The sequence below is a fragment of the Procambarus clarkii genome, chromosome 38, assembly GCF_040958095.1.
Source record: "Procambarus clarkii isolate CNS0578487 chromosome 38, FALCON_Pclarkii_2.0, whole genome shotgun sequence".
In the NCBI taxonomy this organism is placed as follows: Eukaryota; Metazoa; Arthropoda; class Malacostraca; order Decapoda; family Cambaridae; genus Procambarus; species Procambarus clarkii.
In genome coordinates this window covers 10074299-10093122 of record NC_091187.1, presented here as the reverse complement: position 1 = coordinate 10093122, position 18824 = coordinate 10074299, and positions in this window count along the sequence as shown.

Below are 18824 nucleotides of genomic sequence, written 5' to 3'. Positions count from 1 at the left end.
TCCTGGGTCTTTAGGTTTTGGAATGGGAACTATAATTGCACTGTTCCAAGAGTGTGGTCGTTTTTTTTTTTTTTTTTTTTTTTGAGATATATACAAGAGTTGTTACATTCTTGTAGAGCCACTAGTACGCGTAGCGTTTCGGGCAAGTCCTTAATCCTATGGTCCCTGGAATACGATCCCCGCCGCGAAGAATCGTTTTTTCATCCAAGTACACTTTTACTGTTGCGTTAAACAGAGGCTACAGTTAAGGAATTGCGCCCAGTAAATCCTCCCCGGCCAGGATACGAACCCATGACATAGCGCTCGCGGAACGCCAGGCGAGTGTCTTACCACTACACCACGGAGACTGTGGTGTTCTTGTCACCCATACTCTGTTGATGAGATTCAAGAAGGCTTCTTCACCCTTTTCTCCTAGCTTGGCTAGCATGTTGTGAGTTTGTCCTCGCCTGGAGCTGTATTTTTAGTTTTCTTTGTAGCACTTCTGAGTTCTTTTAGATTGAAAGGTTGGTCTAGTTCGTCAGGTAAGGCTAAAGCATCATCTATTTTTTTTCCATCTTGCTGCTTGAAGTCTTTGTTGGTGAGTCAGAGTTGCTTGAGGAAGTTGAGTGGAACTGGCTCTTGAAGCAAATAGATTTGGTAACCTTTCTGCTTCTTGCTCTGGCTGAACATGATGCGGCGGAGCAGGAGACGATTTTCCTTTGGCCATGTTGATCTGCCTCCAGATGTCGCCCAAGGACGTATGCTGATTTAGCTTGGCACACCACTCGAGCCATTTATCTTCTTGGATTTTTGCTGTTTCTTCGTGCACATGATCTCGGACAGCTCTAAGAAGTCCTAGATTAGCTTCGGGTCTATCTCTTCTGAAATTCTTTCGTGCACGGTTTAGTCTGTTATGGAGCTCTTTGATCACAGTAATACCAATGGTCCTTGTGTTGTTGGGTCATTGTTTTCCTCTTGGGGATGGCGTGATTTGCTGCTCTATGTATTGCATTTACTAAATCTTTTTCCATTTCTTCGGTGTTGTCAGGAGTCAGGAGGAGTGTAGTTTTGGTGCCAAGTTTCGAGAGCTTCCTGAAACTTTGTCCAATCTGCCTTGATAAAGTTCCATCCGGGCTCGGGAGCTGGAGGTCTAGGAGGTAGTGCTATATTAATAACTGTTCTTGTAGCAAAGTGGTCACTGGTCAGAACATGATCCACTGACCAATGACACAACTCATAAATACTGGTGGAAACAAACGTGAGATCCAACTTCCCCCCACCAGCTACCCCTCCTCCCCCCCCACCAGCTACCCCTCCTCCCCCCCCCCCCACCAGTGTGAGTTGGTTCCGCCGAATTAAGCAGACTGATTTCTGGCACTTCATCCAAAAGATGTTCAATATGTCTTCCGTTGGCGTCGGTTCTTGGTGAATCAAGAAGTAATTCACTATGAGCGTTGAAGTCGCCAGAGATGATAGCAGGTGTAGTGACTGCTATTTCAAAGATTGTTGAGAGATCCATGTCGTGTTCTCTCTGGCTCTTGTAAACATTGAAGATGGACAGCGTTGAGTTCCTCATAGTGAGCTTAACTCCCATAATTTCGACGTTCTCGCCACAGTTGGGCAGGTCTGTGACTGCCGTGGCATTGATATGATTTCTTACTAGAATTGAAATGCCTCTGGTGCCACCTTGTGCCATAGGGCAGTGGAATCCTTGATATTCTGGGATATTGATAAATCTGCCAGTCCTGATGAGTGTTTCTTGGAGTAGAACAATATCAATGCTATCCTTGAGAAGCACTGCTCTGAGTGTTTGTGCTTTGCTTTTGAATCCTTGAATATTACATTGTATAATTTTGAGATTGTCCATTTTTCCGTTTATAGTGGAATCATTGAGTCCATGGTTTTTATAGTACTGGTTTTCCCGACGGTTTGTGTCTTCTTGGTGGGTGAGGAGACTCGTGGTTGGGCCGAAGCGCCCCTGCTACATCCAGCCACTGAGGCACCCGATGATGCAGGGATCATCATTCCTGCCTGGGAGGTCCCGGAGGCAACGGCAGGCATGTTCGCCCTGCCGCCCCGATCCATTCTGTTGCTGTCTCCCAGTGGAGCAGCGCCCCCCTGCCCCCTCCAGTTGTTGGAGGCCCCGTCCTTGCCCACACCAGAAGGACCTGGCGCGCCAGACTGTTGCTGATCTTCATTTATTCGGACTTGCCGAGGGGTGTACCACTGGCTTTTTACCGAGGGTCTGGTCGATTGGGGTCTCGAAGTAGTTACTTTGGGTTGCTGGGTTGATCCGAAAGCTAGTAATCTTTTTACCCTTTCTGGACATCGTTTGTTCCAGGCGTGATGTGTATCCCCGCAGTTCGGGCATTTTGCTTTCGTTTGTCTGCCTTCTTTGTGCAGATTCTTGCATATGTCGGTGTTGTGGAGCTCGCTACATACACCACATCGTTCCGGGCCTCTGCAGCCATCTTTGTGGTGGCCGAAGCGCTGACACCTGTAACAGCGCATGGGTTCTGGGTTGTACAGTCTCAGCATGAATTGACCATAGATGCCAACACTCAGAGTGTTGATGCGAGGTCCTTTTATTGTTACAAGAACCTGTCTTGTTTCGACAGAACCGGCCCTTACACATCTAGAACTTACACATCTAGAACTTACACATCTAGAACTTACACATCTAGAACTTACACATCTCCGAACTTACTTACATCTAGAACTTACACGTCTCCGATTTGTTTATATCTACATTTGAGTGAGGTGAATGGGGTGAGGTGGTATTAATAAGGTATTAATTTCATCAACACAAGACAGAACACGAAACAATGGGTATTGAATGGAAGTGATTGTAGAAAGCCTATTGGTCCATATTTCTTGATGCTTCTATATTGGAGCGGAGTCTTGAGGTGGGTAGAATATAGTTGTGCATTAATTCCCTGTTGATTGCTGGTGTTGACTTTTTAATGTGTAGTGCCTCGCAAACGTCAAGCCGCCTGCTATCGCTGTATCTATCGATGATTTCAGTGTTGTTTACTAGGATTTCTCTGGCGATGGTTTGGTTGTGGGAAGAGATTATATGTTCCTTAATGGAGCCCTGTTGCTTATGCATCGTTAAACGCCTAGAAAGAGATGTTGTTGTCTTGCCTATATACTGGGTTTTTTGGAGCTTACAGTCCCCAAGTGGGCATTTGAAGGCATAGACGACGTTGGTCTCTTTTAAAGCGTTCTGCTTTGTGTCTGGAGAGTTTCTCATGAGTAGGCTGGCCGTTTTTCTGGTTTTATAGTAAATCGTCAGTTGTATCCTCTGATTTTTGTCTGTAGGGATAACGTTTCTATTAACAATATCTTTCAGGACCCTTTCCTCCGTTTTATGAGCTGTGGAAAAGAAGTTCCTGTAAAATAGTCTAATAGGGGGTATATGAAAATATCAGTTTTCCAAAAATCATTTTTTATTAATGATCTGACGCTTAGAAGCGTTTCGTAAGGCTTCTTACATTCTCAAAGACTTCTTTACACTTAACACTACACTTATGAACAACATTTATGATACACTGGATGAACTGTGTATGAAACATTTGACATATTTCTCGCTTTTTATTGGTTTGGGCCAGGTGTGTACATGAGAATGAAAGTAACTGCCGAGGGCCTATTGGCCCATACGGTGCATTGAAGTGGGTAGAATATAGTTATGCATTAATTGGCTGTTGATTGCTGGTGTTGGCTTTTTAATGTGTAGTGCCTCGCTGATGTCAAGTCGCCTGCTATCGCTGTACCTATCGATGATTTCTGTGTTGTTTGTTAAGATTTCTCTGGTGAAATTTTAAGGAACATATAATCTCTTCCCACAAGCAGACCATCGCCAGAGAAATCTTAACAAACACAGAAATCATCGATAGGTACAGCGATAGCAGGCGGCTCGACATCAGCGAGGCACTATACAATATTGTTGAGCGGTTTACGTTTGCTTGTGTTTTTGTGTGAAATCCTGACAGGATATATTTATTTATCCTCGAAGCGCAAGAAACCACCTTGCACTCTCCCCAAGGACCTAGGGTCTAGGATCCTATTAGTACGAAGTTGTATTGGTGAATTGTTTCTTAGTTCGCTCCACGTCCTCTTATCCCAAGTACTAAGTTGGTCAACATTTACGTGTCACTACGTTAATGTTATTTTATTTGAAATGTTATTTTCCACTTTTTTTATATGCCTCCTGACGATCAAGGGATGGAGCCGCCTACCCGCTGAAACCGTCGGTAATAATAATACATTGTGTCGGGGGACAGGAAGCCACAGTATATTTATACACGTTAGGCTTTTATCGGGGTCCTAACCCCCCGAAGCCCCCCCCCCCCCAAGGCAGAATTACTGACGGCAACCAGGATGGAACCCCACAAGAGGTGAATAACTCCTGAGTACCTATTGACTGCTAGGTGAATAGAGGCATGAGGTGAAATGAAATGTGGCCAGCCGTTTCTGTCCTGGACGGGAATCGAATCCGGAACTCTCGATTGTGCGTCGAGGAGCCCGACTGTACTACCGCCAGCCTAAACACCTAAAAATGCGTAAATACTGTTTAATGTTAAAATCCAGCCTAATAAATTATCTGGATAAATAGAGGGACCTTTGACAAGCCGCTGGCTTTCCGTCCACGTCGAGGTCCTCGGGTAAATTCTGGTACGGATCCTGTGCTTGTCCTTTAGGTCAGTTTCCCCCAAGTCTACCATATTTCAGAGTTTTCTTTGACCTGTTTTTGAACAGTTTTCTTTGACAGCGTTTTGTCTCCTCACTTTTGATTGCTAAATTGACCTAAATGCGTCAATTTACCATGAAACACCTCCAGCAGTTAGGGAGAAGGCTGAAATATGAACCACCTAACTACACAATGACATTCTTGGTATATTGACCGTTATTCCAGGGTTGAAAGTAAACGATATTTATCGTATTGCTATATTTCCTTTTTTCATTTCTCGTATCGACACGTATTTTGATGCAAGATCATCCATGATGTTTATATACACGGTACAATGTGCTTGTTTGTTTGATTTGATATGTTCTTAAACATTAAAAACATTGAAAACTTTGTTACTTGCAAGAACGCCAGACAAGTTACTATATTTTAAAAGTTAAATTCTTAATATTTCAAGTAACATGCCTTAACTGTCCTTAGCGTCAGCTATATTTTTTAATTTGGTTATAATAGACATAATCTAAACGCTATCTATGTTGATAGCTTTAGCGAAAAATACGAGCTATCGCCGTTTTCAGTAATTGATATTTTCGGTATAAGAAGTAATTTCAATCTACAAATATATGTAGCAAGTCTGAATTTGACTCGACGGTCATGACTCACCCATACTTCACACCACCGCCCACGGGATTCTTGAGATGATTATCTTGAGATGATTTCGGGGCTTTAGTGTCCCCGCGGCCCGGTCCTTGACCAGGCCTCCACCCCCAGGAAGCAGCCCGTGACAGCTGACTAACTCCCAGGTACCTATTTACTGCTAGGTAACAGGGGCATTCAGGGTGAAAGAAACTTTTGCCCATTTGTTTCTGCCTCGTGCGGGAATCGAACCCGCTCCACAGAATTACGAGTCCTGCGCGCTATCCACCAGGCTACGAGGCCCCCTAAAATAGTGCGAATCTTCCAACTAACTCCAACATCTGATCTCCCGCGAAGTCTGTGTCCCAAGTCACGCCAGAGCTCAGGTCTGAGACACTGTTTAAATTAAAATATTGCAATTTAGAACTGATCGGGGTCCCCACGGCACTCCAAACTCGCCCCAAGCAACAAACACAGTTTTATTTTCAAATTATTGGGTTATAGGGCAGACCTGTGGGTGCTTGCGCACACCTGTGGGTGCTTGGGCAGACCTGTGGGTGCTTGCGCACACCTGTGGGTGCTTGGGCACACCTGTGGGTGCTTGGGCACACCTGTGGGTGCTTGCGCACACCTGTGGGTGCTTGGGCACACCTGTGGGTGCTTGCGCACACCTGTGGGTGCTTGGGCACACCTGTGGGTGCTTGGGCACACCTGTGGGTGCTTGCGCACACCTGTGGGTGCTTGGGCACACCTGTGGGTGCTTGGGCACACCTGTGGGTGCTTGCGCACACCTGTGGGTGCTTGGGCACACCTGTGGGTGCTTGCGCACACCTGTGGGTGCTTGGGCACACCTGTGGGTGCTTGTTCAGACTTGTGGGTGCTTGTTCAGACTTGTGGGTGCTTGGGCAGACCTGTGGGTGCTTGGGCAGACTTGTGGGTGCTCGCTCAGACCTGTGGGTGCTCGGTCAGACCTGTGGGTGCTCGCTCACACCTGTGGGTGCTTGCTCACACCAGTGGGTGCTTGGGCACACCTGTGGGTGCTTGGGCAGACCTGTGGGTGCTTGTTCAGACTTGTGGGTGCTTGGGCAGACCTGTGGGTGCTTGAGCAGACCTGTGGGTGCTTAATTGTTCAGACTTGTGGGTGCTCGCTCACACCTGTGGGTGCTCGCTCACACCTGTGGGTGCTCGCTCACACCTGTGGGTGCTTGGGCAGATCTGTGGGTGCTAGCTCAGACCAGTGGGTGCTCGCTCAGACCTGTGGGTGCTCGCTCAGACCTGTGGGTGCTTATTCTGACCTGTGGGTGCTCTCTCAGACCTGTGGGTGCTTGCTCACACCTGTGGGTGCTCGCTCAGACCTGTGGGTGCTCGCTCACACCTGTGGGTGCTCGCTCAGACCTGTGGGTGCTTGCTCACATCTGTGGGTGCTCGCTCACCCCTGTGGGTGCTCGCCACACTTGTGGGTGCTCGCTCACACCTGTGGGTGCTCTCTCACACCTGTGGGTGCTCGCACAGACCTGTGGGTGCTCTCTCACACCTGTGGGTGCTCGCTCAGACCTGTGGGTTCTCGCTCACACCCGTGGGTGCTCGCTCACACCTGTGGGTGCTCGCTCAGACCTGTGGGTGCTCGCTCAGACCTGTGGGTGCTCGCTCAGACCTGTGGGTGCTCGCTCAGACCTGTGGGTGCTCGCTCAGACCTGTGGGTGCTCGCTCACACCTGTGGGTGCTCGCTCACACCTGTGGGTGCTCGCTCACACCTGTGGGTGCTCGCTCACACCTGTGGGTGCTCGCTCACACCTGTGGGTGCTCGCTCACACCTGTGGGAGCTTATTCACACCTGTGGGTGCTCGCTCACACCTATGGGTGCTCGCTCACACCTGTGGGTGCTCGCTCACACCTGTGGGTGCTCGCTCACACCTGTGGGTGCTCGCTCACACCTGTGGGTGCTCGCTCACACCTGTGGGTGCTCGCTCACACCTGTGGGTGCTCGCTCAGACCTGTGGGTGCTCGCTCAGACCTGTGGGTGCTCGCTCAGACCTGTGGGTGCCCGCTCAGACCTGTGGGTGCCCGCTCACACCTGTGGGTGCCCTCTCACACCTGTGGGTGCTCGCTCACCTGTGGGAGCTCGCTCAGACCTGTGGGTGCTCGCTCACACCTGTGGGTGCTCGCTCACACCTGTGGGTGCCCGCTCACACCTGTGAGTGCTCGCTCACACCTGTGGGTGCTCGCTCAGACCTGTGGGTGCTTACTCAGACCTGTGGGTGCTCGCTCAGACCTGTGGGTGCTTACTCAGACCTGTGGGTGCTTATTCTGACCTGTGGGTGCTCGCTCACACCTGTGGGTGCTCGCTCAGACCTGTGGGTGCTCTCTCAGACCTGTGGATGCTCGCTCACACCTGTCAGTGCTCGCTCACACCTGTGGGTGCTCGCTCAGACCTGTGGGTGCTCGCTCACACCTGTGGGTGCTCGCTCACACCTGTGGGTGCTCGCTCACACCTGTGGGTGCTCGCTCACACCTGTGGGTGCTCGCTCAGACCTGTGGGTGCTCGCTTAGACCTGTGGGTGCTCGCTCAGACCTGTGGGTGCTCGCTCAGACCTGTGGGTGCTTATTCACACCTGTGGGTGCTCGCTCAGACCAGTGGGTGCTTATTCACACCTGTGGGTGCTCGCTCACACCTGTGGGTGCTCGCTCACACCTGTGGGTGCTCGCTCACACCTGTGGGTGCTCGCTCAGACCTGTGGGTGCTTATTCACACCTGTGGGTGCTCGCTCACACCTGTGGGTGCTCGCTCACACCTGTGGGTGCTCGCTCACACCTGTGGGTGCTCGCTGACACCTGTGGGTGCCCGCTCAGACCTGTGGGTGCCCGCTCAGACCTGTGGGTGCCCGCTCACACCTGTGGGTGCCCGCTCACACCTGTGGGTGCCCGCTCACACCTGTGGGTGCTCGCTCACACCTGTAGGTGCTCGCTCACACCTGTGGGTGCTCGCTCACACCTGTGGGTGCTCGCTCACACCTGTGGGTGCTCGCTCACACCTGTGGGTGCTCGCTCAGACCTGTGGGTGCTTATTCACACCTGTGGGTGTTCGATCACACCTGTGGGAGCTCGCTCACACCTGTGGGTGCTCGCTCACACCTGAGGGTGCTCGCTCACACCTGTGGGTGCTCGCTCAAACCCGGGGGGTGCTCGCTCAAACCCGGGGGGTGCTCGCTCACACCCGGGGGGTCCTCGCTCACACCTGTGGGTGCTCGCCACACCTGTGGGTGCTCTCTCACACCTGTGGGTGCTTATTCACACCTGTGGGTGCTCGCTCAGACCTGTGGGTGCTCGCCACACCTGTGGGTGCTCGCTCACACCTGTGGGTGCTTATTCACACCTGTGGGTGCTCGCTCAGACCTGTGGGTGCTCGCTCACACTTGTGGGTGCTCGCTCACACCTGTGGGTGCTCGCTCACACCTGTGGGTGCTCGGTCAGACCTGTGGGTGCCCGCTCAGACCTGTGGGTGCCCGGCCACACCTGGTACTCCACTTGTGACATTCCTCCAATCCGATACCTTGCCTCTGATTACAGCCCTCATTTTTCTATCAGTTAGGAAATTTTTCATCCATGTTAGAAGCTTTCCTGTCACCCATCCAATATGTTCCAATTTCTAGAACAACCTCTTATGTGGAACTCTGTCAAAAGCCTTTTTTTTTTAGGTCCAGATAGATGCAGTCAACCCAACCATCTCTTTCCTGTAATATCTCTGTGGCTCGATCATAGAAACTGAGTAAATTCGTTACACAGGATCTTCCAGATCGAAAACCATACTGTCTGTCTGATATTATATCATGTTTTTCTATGTGTTCTACCCATTTAGTTTTAATTATTTTTTCCAATATTTTGACTATTACACTTGTCAATGATACAGGTCTATAATTAAGGGGGTCTTCCTCTGCTGCCACTTTTGTAGATTGGAACTATGTTAGCCTTTTTCCACACATCAGCTACAACTCCTTTACACAGGGATGCCTGAAAAATCAGTTGAAATGGAATGCTGAGCTCAGGTGCACATTCTCTCAGGACCCATGGTGAAACTCCATCTGGACCAACTGCTTTGTTCTTAATTAACTCCTTGAGCATTTTCTCCACTTCGTCCTTAGACACCTCTATGCAGGGCTGCCAGATTTGTGCTGCCGAAGGTCGTGAGGTGAAGAACTAAATGTCACAATAGGGAGCCGGTCGGCCGAGCGAGGGAGCCGGTCGGCCGAGCGGACAGCACGCTGGACTTGTGATCCTGTGGTCCTGAGTTCGATCCCAGGCGCCGGCGAGAAACAATGGGCAGAGTTTCTTTCACCCTATGCCCCTGTTACCTAGCAGTAAAATAGGTACCTGGGTGTTAGTCAGTTGTCACGGGCTGCTTCCTGGGGGTGGAGGCCTGGTCGAGGACCGGGCCGCGGGGACACTAAAAGCCCCGAATCATCTCAAGATATCTTTACAATAAAAGTAGCCAAATATTCTTCCGATTAATTTGCTTTTAAGAATAAACAGCCTATTTTAACTGTAGCCGAAAAAGTAGTAAGTAGCAACATACATAGATGACTTTTTAATTGAATACAATTATCCTAATTGGTAACCGAATTGGGCTACAAGTAGCCCAATCTGGCATCCCTGTCTCTATGTCTCTATGTGTCTATCCCTGCCTCTATGTGCTCTATGTGTCTATCCCTGCCTCTATGTGCTCTATGTGTCTATCCCTGCCTCTATGTGCTCTATGTGTCTATCCCTGCCTCTATGTCTCTATGTGTCTATCCCTGCCTCTATGTGCTCTATGTGTCTATCCCTGCCTCTATGTGCTCTATGTGTCTATCCCTGCCTCTATGTGCTCTATGTGTCTATCCCTGCCTCTATGTGCTCTATGTGTCTATCCCTGCCTCTATGTGCTCTATGTGTCTATCCCTGCCTCTATGTCTCTATGTGTCTATCCCTGCCTCTATGTGCTCTATGTGTCTATCCCTGCCTCTATGTGCTCTATGTGTCTATCCCTGCCTCTATGTGCTCTATGTGTCTATCCCTGTCTCTATGTGCTCTTTGTGTCTATCCCTGCCTCTATGTGCTCTATGTGTCTATCCCTGCCTCTATGTGCTCTATGTGTCTATCCCTGCCTCTATGTGCTCTATGTGTCTATCCCTGCCTCTATGTGCTCTATGTGTCTATCCCTGCCTCTATGTGCTCTATGTGTCTATCCCTGCCTCTATGTGCTCTATGTGTCTATCCCTGCCTCTATGTGCTCTATGTGTCTATCCCTGCCTCTATGTGCTCTATGTGTCTATCCCTGCCTCTATGTGCTCTATGTGTCTATCCCTGCCTCTATGTGCTCTATGTGTCTATCCCTGCCTCTATGTGCTCTATGTGTCTATCCCTGCCTCTATGTCTCTATGTGTCTATCCCTGCCTCTATGTCTCTATGTGTCTATCCCTGCCTCTATGTGCTCTATGTGTCTATCCCTGCCTCTATGTGCTCTATGTGTCTATCCCTGCCTCTATGTGCTCTATGTGTCTATCCCTGCCTCTATGTGCTCTATGTGTCTATCCCTGCCTCTATGTGCTCTATGTGTCTATCCCTGCCTCTATGTGCTCTATGTGTCTATCCCTGCCTCTATGTGCTCTATGTGTCTATCCCTGCCTCTATGTGCTCTGTGTCTATCCCTGCCTCTATGTGCTCTGTGTCTATCCCTGCCTCTATGTGCTCTGTGTCTATCCCTGCCTCTATGTGCTCTATGTGTCTATCCCTGCCTCTATGTGCTCTATGTGTCTATCCCTGCCTCTATGTGCTCTATGTGTCTATCCCTGCCTCTATGTGCTCTATGTGTCTATCCCTGCCTCTATGTGCTCTATGTGTCTATCCCTGCCTCTATGTGCTCTATGTGTCTATCCCTGCCTCTATGTGCTCTATGTGTCTATCCCTGCCTCTATGTGCTCTATGTGTCTATCCCTGCCTCTATGTGCTCTATGTGTCTATCCCTGCCTCTATGTGCTCTATGTGTCTATCCCTGCCTCTATGTGCTCTATGTGTCTATCCCTGCCTCTATGTGCTCTATGTGTCTATCCCTGCCTCTATGTGCTCTATGTGTCTATCCCTGCCTCTATGTGCTCTATGTGTCTATCCCTGCCTCTATGTGCTCTATGTGTCTATCCCTGCCTCTATGTGCTCTATGTGTCTATCCCTGCCTCTATGTGCTCTATGTGTCTATCCCTGCCTCTATGTGCTCTATGTGTCTATCCCTGCCTCTATGTGCTCTATGTGTCTATCCCTGCCTCTATGTGCTCTATGTGTCTATCCCTGCCACTATGTGCTCTATGTGTCTATCCCTGCCTCTATGTGTTCTATGTGTCTATCCCTGCCTCTATGTGCTCTATGTGTCTATCCCTGCCTCTATGTCTCTATGTGTCTATCCCTGCCTCTATGTCTCTATGTGTCTATCCCTGCCACTATGTGCTCTATGTGTCTATCCCTGCCTCTATGTGTTCTATGTGTCTATCCCTGCCTCTATGTGCTCTATGTGTCTATCCCTGCCTCTATGTCTCTATGTGTCTATCCCTGCCTCTATGTCTCTATGTGTCTATCCCTGCCTCTATGTCTCTATGTGTCTATCCCTGCCTCTATGTGCTCTATGTGTCTATCCCTGCCTCTATGTGCTCTATGTTGTTCTCTGGAATTCTTATTGTGTCTGGTTCCCTGAAGATTTCATTTTGTACCAACACACTTTGGAACTTTTCGTTTAAATTTTCATACATTTCCTTTTCATTTTCTGTGAATCTATTTCCCATTTTCAATCTCTGAATATTATCCTTTACCTGCAATTTGTTGTTTATGAATTTATAGAATAGACCTGGCTCTGTTTTGCATTTCTCCGGAATCCCCTTTTTCAAAATTTTTTCTGCCTCTCCTCACTGCCGTGTAGTTGTTTCTCGCATCTTTGTATCGCTGGAATGTTTGGGGGTTCGGCCTCTTCCTGTATTGATTCCATTTTTTGGTCTTTTGGTCTCTGGTCCTCTCGCAATTTCTGTTGAACCAATCCTGTTTCCTAGTTCTGCATCTCTGCTTTGGTATAAATTTTTTTGTGCCTTTATCATATATTTCACAAAATTTGACATACATCTCATACCATTTACTTCATGTCCTAACAGCAAGTCTTTCCAGTCAAATTCCTTAAAGAAATGTCTGAATTCCCCATAATGACCTCTACAGAAATCAGGCTTTTCAACTGCTTCAACCTCATTTTCTTCCAGATTATAACACATTGCATACTTTATTCCCAAAAAGACATGGTCACTTTTACCCAAGGGAGGGAGGTACTGAATGTCAAATTTCTCTTTCTCTTTCCTGGTAAATATAAAATCCAGCATGGAGGGAACTTTCTCTTCCCTCATCCTCGTAACTTGTTTAACATGTTGAAACATGAATGTTCCAGGATGAGATTTATGTATCTACAAGTCCAAAAATCCTCCGTTCTAGCTCCATATGACTCCCTGTCTATGGGTTTCAAGTTGAAGTTGCCGACTACCAACAGTCGTGATTAATCTTTATCAGCTCTCACTATAATTTCTCTCATTATTGCTATAAGACTCTCTTGTTTATTATCTAGCTCCTCCTTTGTCCATGTGTTGCTTGGCGGTGGACTACATGCATTTATGATCGTTAGTTTATCATCCTGATTGCATATCTCTAGTGCTATTATGTCAACTTCTCTTGGATTGGCAATTATTATTTCGTACTTTCAGGTGTTCTTTCTCCGGCACAGCAACGCCACCGCCTTTCCTAATGTTTCTATATCGTCTACAGACCGAATAGCCTCTTGGGAATATGACCTCATTTAAAATATCGTCTTCAAGTTTTGTCTCCGCGAGGGCAACAAAGTCTGGTGTCTGCAGCTGTATTACATCACTAAACTCCAGTATCTTTGATCTCACTCCATCTATGGTGGTGTATGCAATTATCAGGAACTTGTTATCCCTCTCCTCTCTCGGGGAGCCAGTCGGCCGAGCGGACAGCACGCTGGATTTGTGATCCTGTGGTCCTGGGTTCGATCCCAGGCGCCGGCGAGAAACAATGGGCAGAGTTTCTTTCACCCTATGCCCCTGTTACCTAGCAGTAAAATAGGTACCTGGGTGTTAGTCAGCTGTCACGGGCTACTTCCTGGGGGTGGAGGCCTGGTCGAGGACCGGGCCGCGGGGACACTAAAGCCCCGAAATCATCTCAAGATAACCTCCTGATTCTTCTATTCCCCTCTCTCCAATGAGTTTTGTTGGTTTGTCTTCATGCACCACTTTACTGGTCTGCCTCCCCCTATCACTTTGTAGAACAAAAAATTGATTTCTTCTTCATTCCTGCTCTCATTTAAATGTTTTGCCTCGGCGAGGTTCAGTTTCAGCTTCTCTGTCTTCATTTGAAAGATCTCGTCTTAACGACCACACTTTAGTTAGGGGGGACATGATCACCACATTCAAGATTCTCAAGGGAATCGACAGGGTTGATAAAGATAGGCTATTTAACACAAGGGGCACACGCACAAGGGGACACAGGTGGAAACTGAGTGCCCAAATGAGCCACAGAGATATTAGAAAGAACTTTTTTAGTGTCAGAGTGGTTGACAAATGGAATGCATTAGGAAGCAATGTGGTGGAGGCTGACTCCATACACAGTTTCAAGTGTAGATATGATAGAGCCCAATAGGCTCAGGAACCTGTACACCTGTTTATTGACGGTTGAGAGGCGGGACCAAAGAGCCAGAGCTCAACCCCCGCAAGCACAACTAGGTGAGTACAACTAGGTGAGTACTTTCCCTACCTCATCACTTTGTAATTTTCTAGCATTCCTTAGTACTTCTTCCATCTGCTTGGCACCGTTCAGGGTGATCCTCAAAGGTCGATCTTTCCGTTCTTCGTAGAGTACTTTCCAGTCCTCCTGTAGTCGCAGACATTCTCGATGGTAGTAAGACATTCCACGAGGCCCACAATTTTATCTATTAATTTCTCTTCTTCTACAGCTCTTTCTGATCTAGATTTTATCTCCTTTTCTTTGCAACCAAAAGAGACTTCGATGAACTGTGTTTTGCACCAATTTAGGATTTGATGCCAGTTCCTTTTGGCATTTGATGGACTTATGTTTGTCTTATCCTTGTTGCTGCAGTGTTTGGCTTCCTTTACTGCTGCTTATCCTTGTTGCTGCAGTGTTTGGCTTCCTATACTGCTGCTTATCCTTGTTGCTGCAGTGTTTGGCTTCCTTTACTGCTGCTTATCCTTGTTGCTGCAGTGTTTGGCTTCCTTTACTGCTGCTTATCCTTGTTGCTGCAGTGTTTGGCTTCCTTTACTGCTGCTTATCCTTGTTGCTGCAGTGTTTGGCTTCCTTTACTGCTGCTTATCCTTGTTGCTGCAGTGTTTGGCTTCCTTTACTGCTGCTTATCCTTGTTGCTGCAGTGTTTGGCTTCCTATACTGCTGCTTATCCTTGTTGCTGCAGTGTTTGGCTTCCTTTACTGCTGCTTATCCTTGTTGTTGCAGTGTTTGGCTTCCTTTACTGCTGCTTATCCTTGTTGCTGCAGTGTTTGGCTTCCTTTACTGCTGCTTATCCTTGTTGCTGCAGTGTTTGGCTTCCTATACTGCTGCTTATCCTTGTTGCTGCAGTGTTTGGCTTCCTTTACTGCTGCTTATCCTTGTTGCTGCAGTGTTTGGCTTCCTTTACTGCTGCTTATCCTTGTTGTTGCAGTGTTTGGCTTCCTTTACTGCTGCTTATCCTTGTTGCTGCAGTGTTTGGCTTCCTTTACTGCTGCTTATCCTTGTTGCTGCAGTGTTTGGCTTCCTTTACTGCTGCTTATCCTTGTTGCTGCAGTGTTTGGCTTCCTATACTGCTGCTTATCCTTGTTGCTGCAGTGTTTGGCTTCCTTTACTGCTGCTTATCCTTGTTGCTGCAGTGTTTGGCTTCCTTTACTGCTGCTTATCCTTGTTGTTGCAGTGTTTGGCTTCCTATACTGCTGCTTATCCTTGTTGCTGCAGTGTTTGGCTTCCTTTACTGCTGCTTATCCTTGTTGCTGCAGTGTTTGGCTTCCTATACTGCTGCTTATCCTTGTTGCTGCAGTGTTTGGCTTCCTATACTGCTGCTTATCCTTGTTGCTGCAGTGTTTGGCTTCCTTTACTGCTGCTTATCCTTGTTGCTGCAGTGTTTGGCTTCCTATACTGCTGCTTATCCTTGTTGCTGCAGTGTTTGGCTTCCTATACTGCTGCTTATCCTTGTTGCTGCAGTGTTTGGCTTCCTATACTGCTGCTTATCCTTGTTGCTGCAGTGTTTGGCTTCCTATACTGCTGCTTATCCTTGTTGCTGCAGTGTTTGGCTTCCTTTACTGCTGCTTATCCTTGTTGCTGCAGTGTTTGGCTTCCTTTACTGCTGCTTATCCTTGTTGGTGCAGTGTTTGGCTTCCTTTACTGCTGCTTCTATTTTTTCCTTCTCCTTGGCCACTTGTGCATAGGTGAGTTGCATATATTTCTTGAACTGTTCTGTTCCCTGTGTGACTTCCTCCATCTGTACTGACAAAAGCTGCTTTTCCTATTGAATTTCCTTACCTAACCTATCGTAGTCATTTAAGTTTAAATTTGCTTTAACTTCTTCCAAAGCTATTTTCAAGGGTTTATTTTCCTCTTCCATGGCTTTGCAATTTGTTTCCAGTTGATTCTTGTCCTTGCATAATTCTAACATGGTCACATGGTCAAGGCCATGGCCTTGCATGGTCACTAGATTCATGGAAGCCAATGACCTCCACAATCCAGGCCAACATGGAGACCAATGACCTCCACAACCCAGGCCAACATGGAGACCAATGACCTCCACAACCCAGGCCAACATGGAGACCAATGACCTCCACAACCCAGGCCAACATGGAGACCAATGACCTCCACAACCCAGGCCAACATGGAGACCAATGACCTCCACAACCCAGGCCAACATGGAAACCAATGACCTCCACAACCCAGGCCAACATGGAGACCAATGACATCCACAACCCAGGCCAACATGGAGACCAATGACCTCCACAACCCAGGCCAACATGGAGACCAATGACCTCCACAACCCAGGCCAACATGGAGACCAATGACCTCCACAACCCAGGCCAACATGGAGACCAATGACCTCCACAACCCAGGCCAACATGGATTTAGAGCGGGAAGATCGTGCCTCTCACAGCTACTTGACCACTATGACAAAATCACTGAGGCATTAGAGGAAAAACATAATGCAGATGTTGTGTACACAGATTTTGCAAAGGCATTCGACAAATGTGACCATGGAGTGATTACACACAAAATTAGGTGATTGAGAATAACTGGTAAAGTAGGACGCTGGATACTCAATTTCCTGTCGAATAGAACACAAAGAGTAACAGTCAATCAAGTAAAATCGAGTCCAAGCGCAGTTAAAAGCTCTGTATCACAAGGTACAGTCCTTGTACCACTGCTGTTCCTTATTCTCATATCAGATATAGGCAAAAATACAAGTCACAGCTTCGTGTCATCCTTTGCAGATGATAAAAAAATCAGTATGAAAATTACCGCTGCTGAAGACATTGAAAAAAACTACAAACAGACATTAACAAAGTTTTTGATTGGGCAGCAGATAACAACATGATGTTTAACAGTGATAAATTCCAGGTACTCAGATATGGTAAAAATGAGGATCTGAAACATAATACAGGGTACAAAACATAATCGAATCTGTCCATAGTAGGGAAACAGCATGTCAAGGATTTGGGAATAATGATGTCCGACGATCTAACGTTTAGGGAGCATAACCAAGCAAGTATTGCGTCAGCCAGAAAAAAATGATAGGATGGATTGCGAGAACTTTCAAATCCAGAGATCCCATCACAATGGTTGTACTCTTCAAGGCACTTGTGTTGTCCCGTCTTGAGTACTGCTCAGTACTCACTTCCCCCTTCAGAGCAGGAGAGATTGCTGAAATAGAGGGAATACAGAGAACATATACGGCACGCATAGACGAGATAAAGCACCTAAATTATTGGGATCGTCTCAAAGCTCTCCAAATGTACTCACTAGAAAGGAGACGAGAGAGAGATACCAAATAATATACACATGGAAAATACTGGAGGGCCAGGTCCCTAATCTACACAGTAAAATAACAACGTACTGGAGTGAACGATATGGAAGAAAATGCAGAATAGAACCAGTGAAGAGCAGAGGTGCCATAGGCACAATCAGAGAACACTGTATAAACATCAGAGGTCCACGGTTGTTCAACGTCCTCCCAGACAGCATAAGAAATATTGCCGGACATCTTCAAGAGAAAACTAGATAGTTTTCTCTAAGGAGTGCCGGACCAACCGGGCTGTGGTGGGTATGTGGGCTTGCGGGGCGCTCTAAGCAACAGCCTGGTGGACCAAACTCTCACAAGTCAAGTCTGGCCTCGGGCCGGGCTTGGGCAGTAGAACTCCCAGAACCCCATCATGTTCCTTTCTCGGTTCTCTATTCTCTGTTCTGTTCTCAGTTCTGTTCTCTGTTCTGTTTTCTGCTCTGTTCTGTTATCTGTTCTTTGTTCTGTTTGGTGACGTTCTCTTTTCTGTTCTCTGTTTACTGCTCAGTTCTCTGTTCGGTTCCTTGTTCTGTTTTCCCTTTACTTTGTTCTGTTCTCTGTTCTGTTCTCTGCTCAGTTCTATGTTCTCTGTTCTGGTCTCTGTTCTATTCTACTCAGTTCTCTCCTCTCTTCTGTTCTTGGTTCTCTGTTGTGTTCTTTTGTCTGTTCTCTGTGTTGTTCTTTGCTCTGTTCTGTTACGTTAGGAGAGGAGAATAACATGATATAATGAGGCTTGAAGCACGAGTTGGCGTTATTGCGTAAGACACTAGACATAGTTGCTAGTTTTCAATTATTATGATTATTCAAAATAGATATGTTATATAGAGATTGATTGATTGATGAAGATTAAGCCACCCAAAAGGTGGTACGGGTATGAATAGCCCGTAAGTGGTGGCCCTCTGGAGCCATTACCAGTATCAAGAGGCAGTATCGTTTCTACCGCAGAGGGGCCTGGGTTTTGTTCTCAACGAAATCTGCAGAACAATGTTATTTAGGTATGAGAGACCGTTGTTGCTGGGTGCCCTCTGCAATTCTCCGGGTGCCTAACTTGCTTAGGCAGTTTCGTCCGGAGGACGAGGTGCACGGGGGTCAGGTGAGATGGGCTTCAGTCCGTCATCTCGGGTCTCAGGTGATCTCGTCTTCCGGGAGCCGTCTCGTGGGGGTTAGACATCAGTGCTGAGGGACCTAGAGAAACAATTCTCTAACTGGAACAGATGCTGTTACTGGGACAATAGGCATAGTTTGGTGCCTTTGTGGGGATCTCGTCCAAGGCTGTCAGTCGTAGGCGAAACAGTTTTCCTGCTAGCCTCCCCCATCTAATGAGACGCGAGTGTGTAACGATGCCATTCCCGGAAACTCTAACGAGAGGTGAACAACCAAGCAGCAGTTTTCGCAGAAATGCCACAC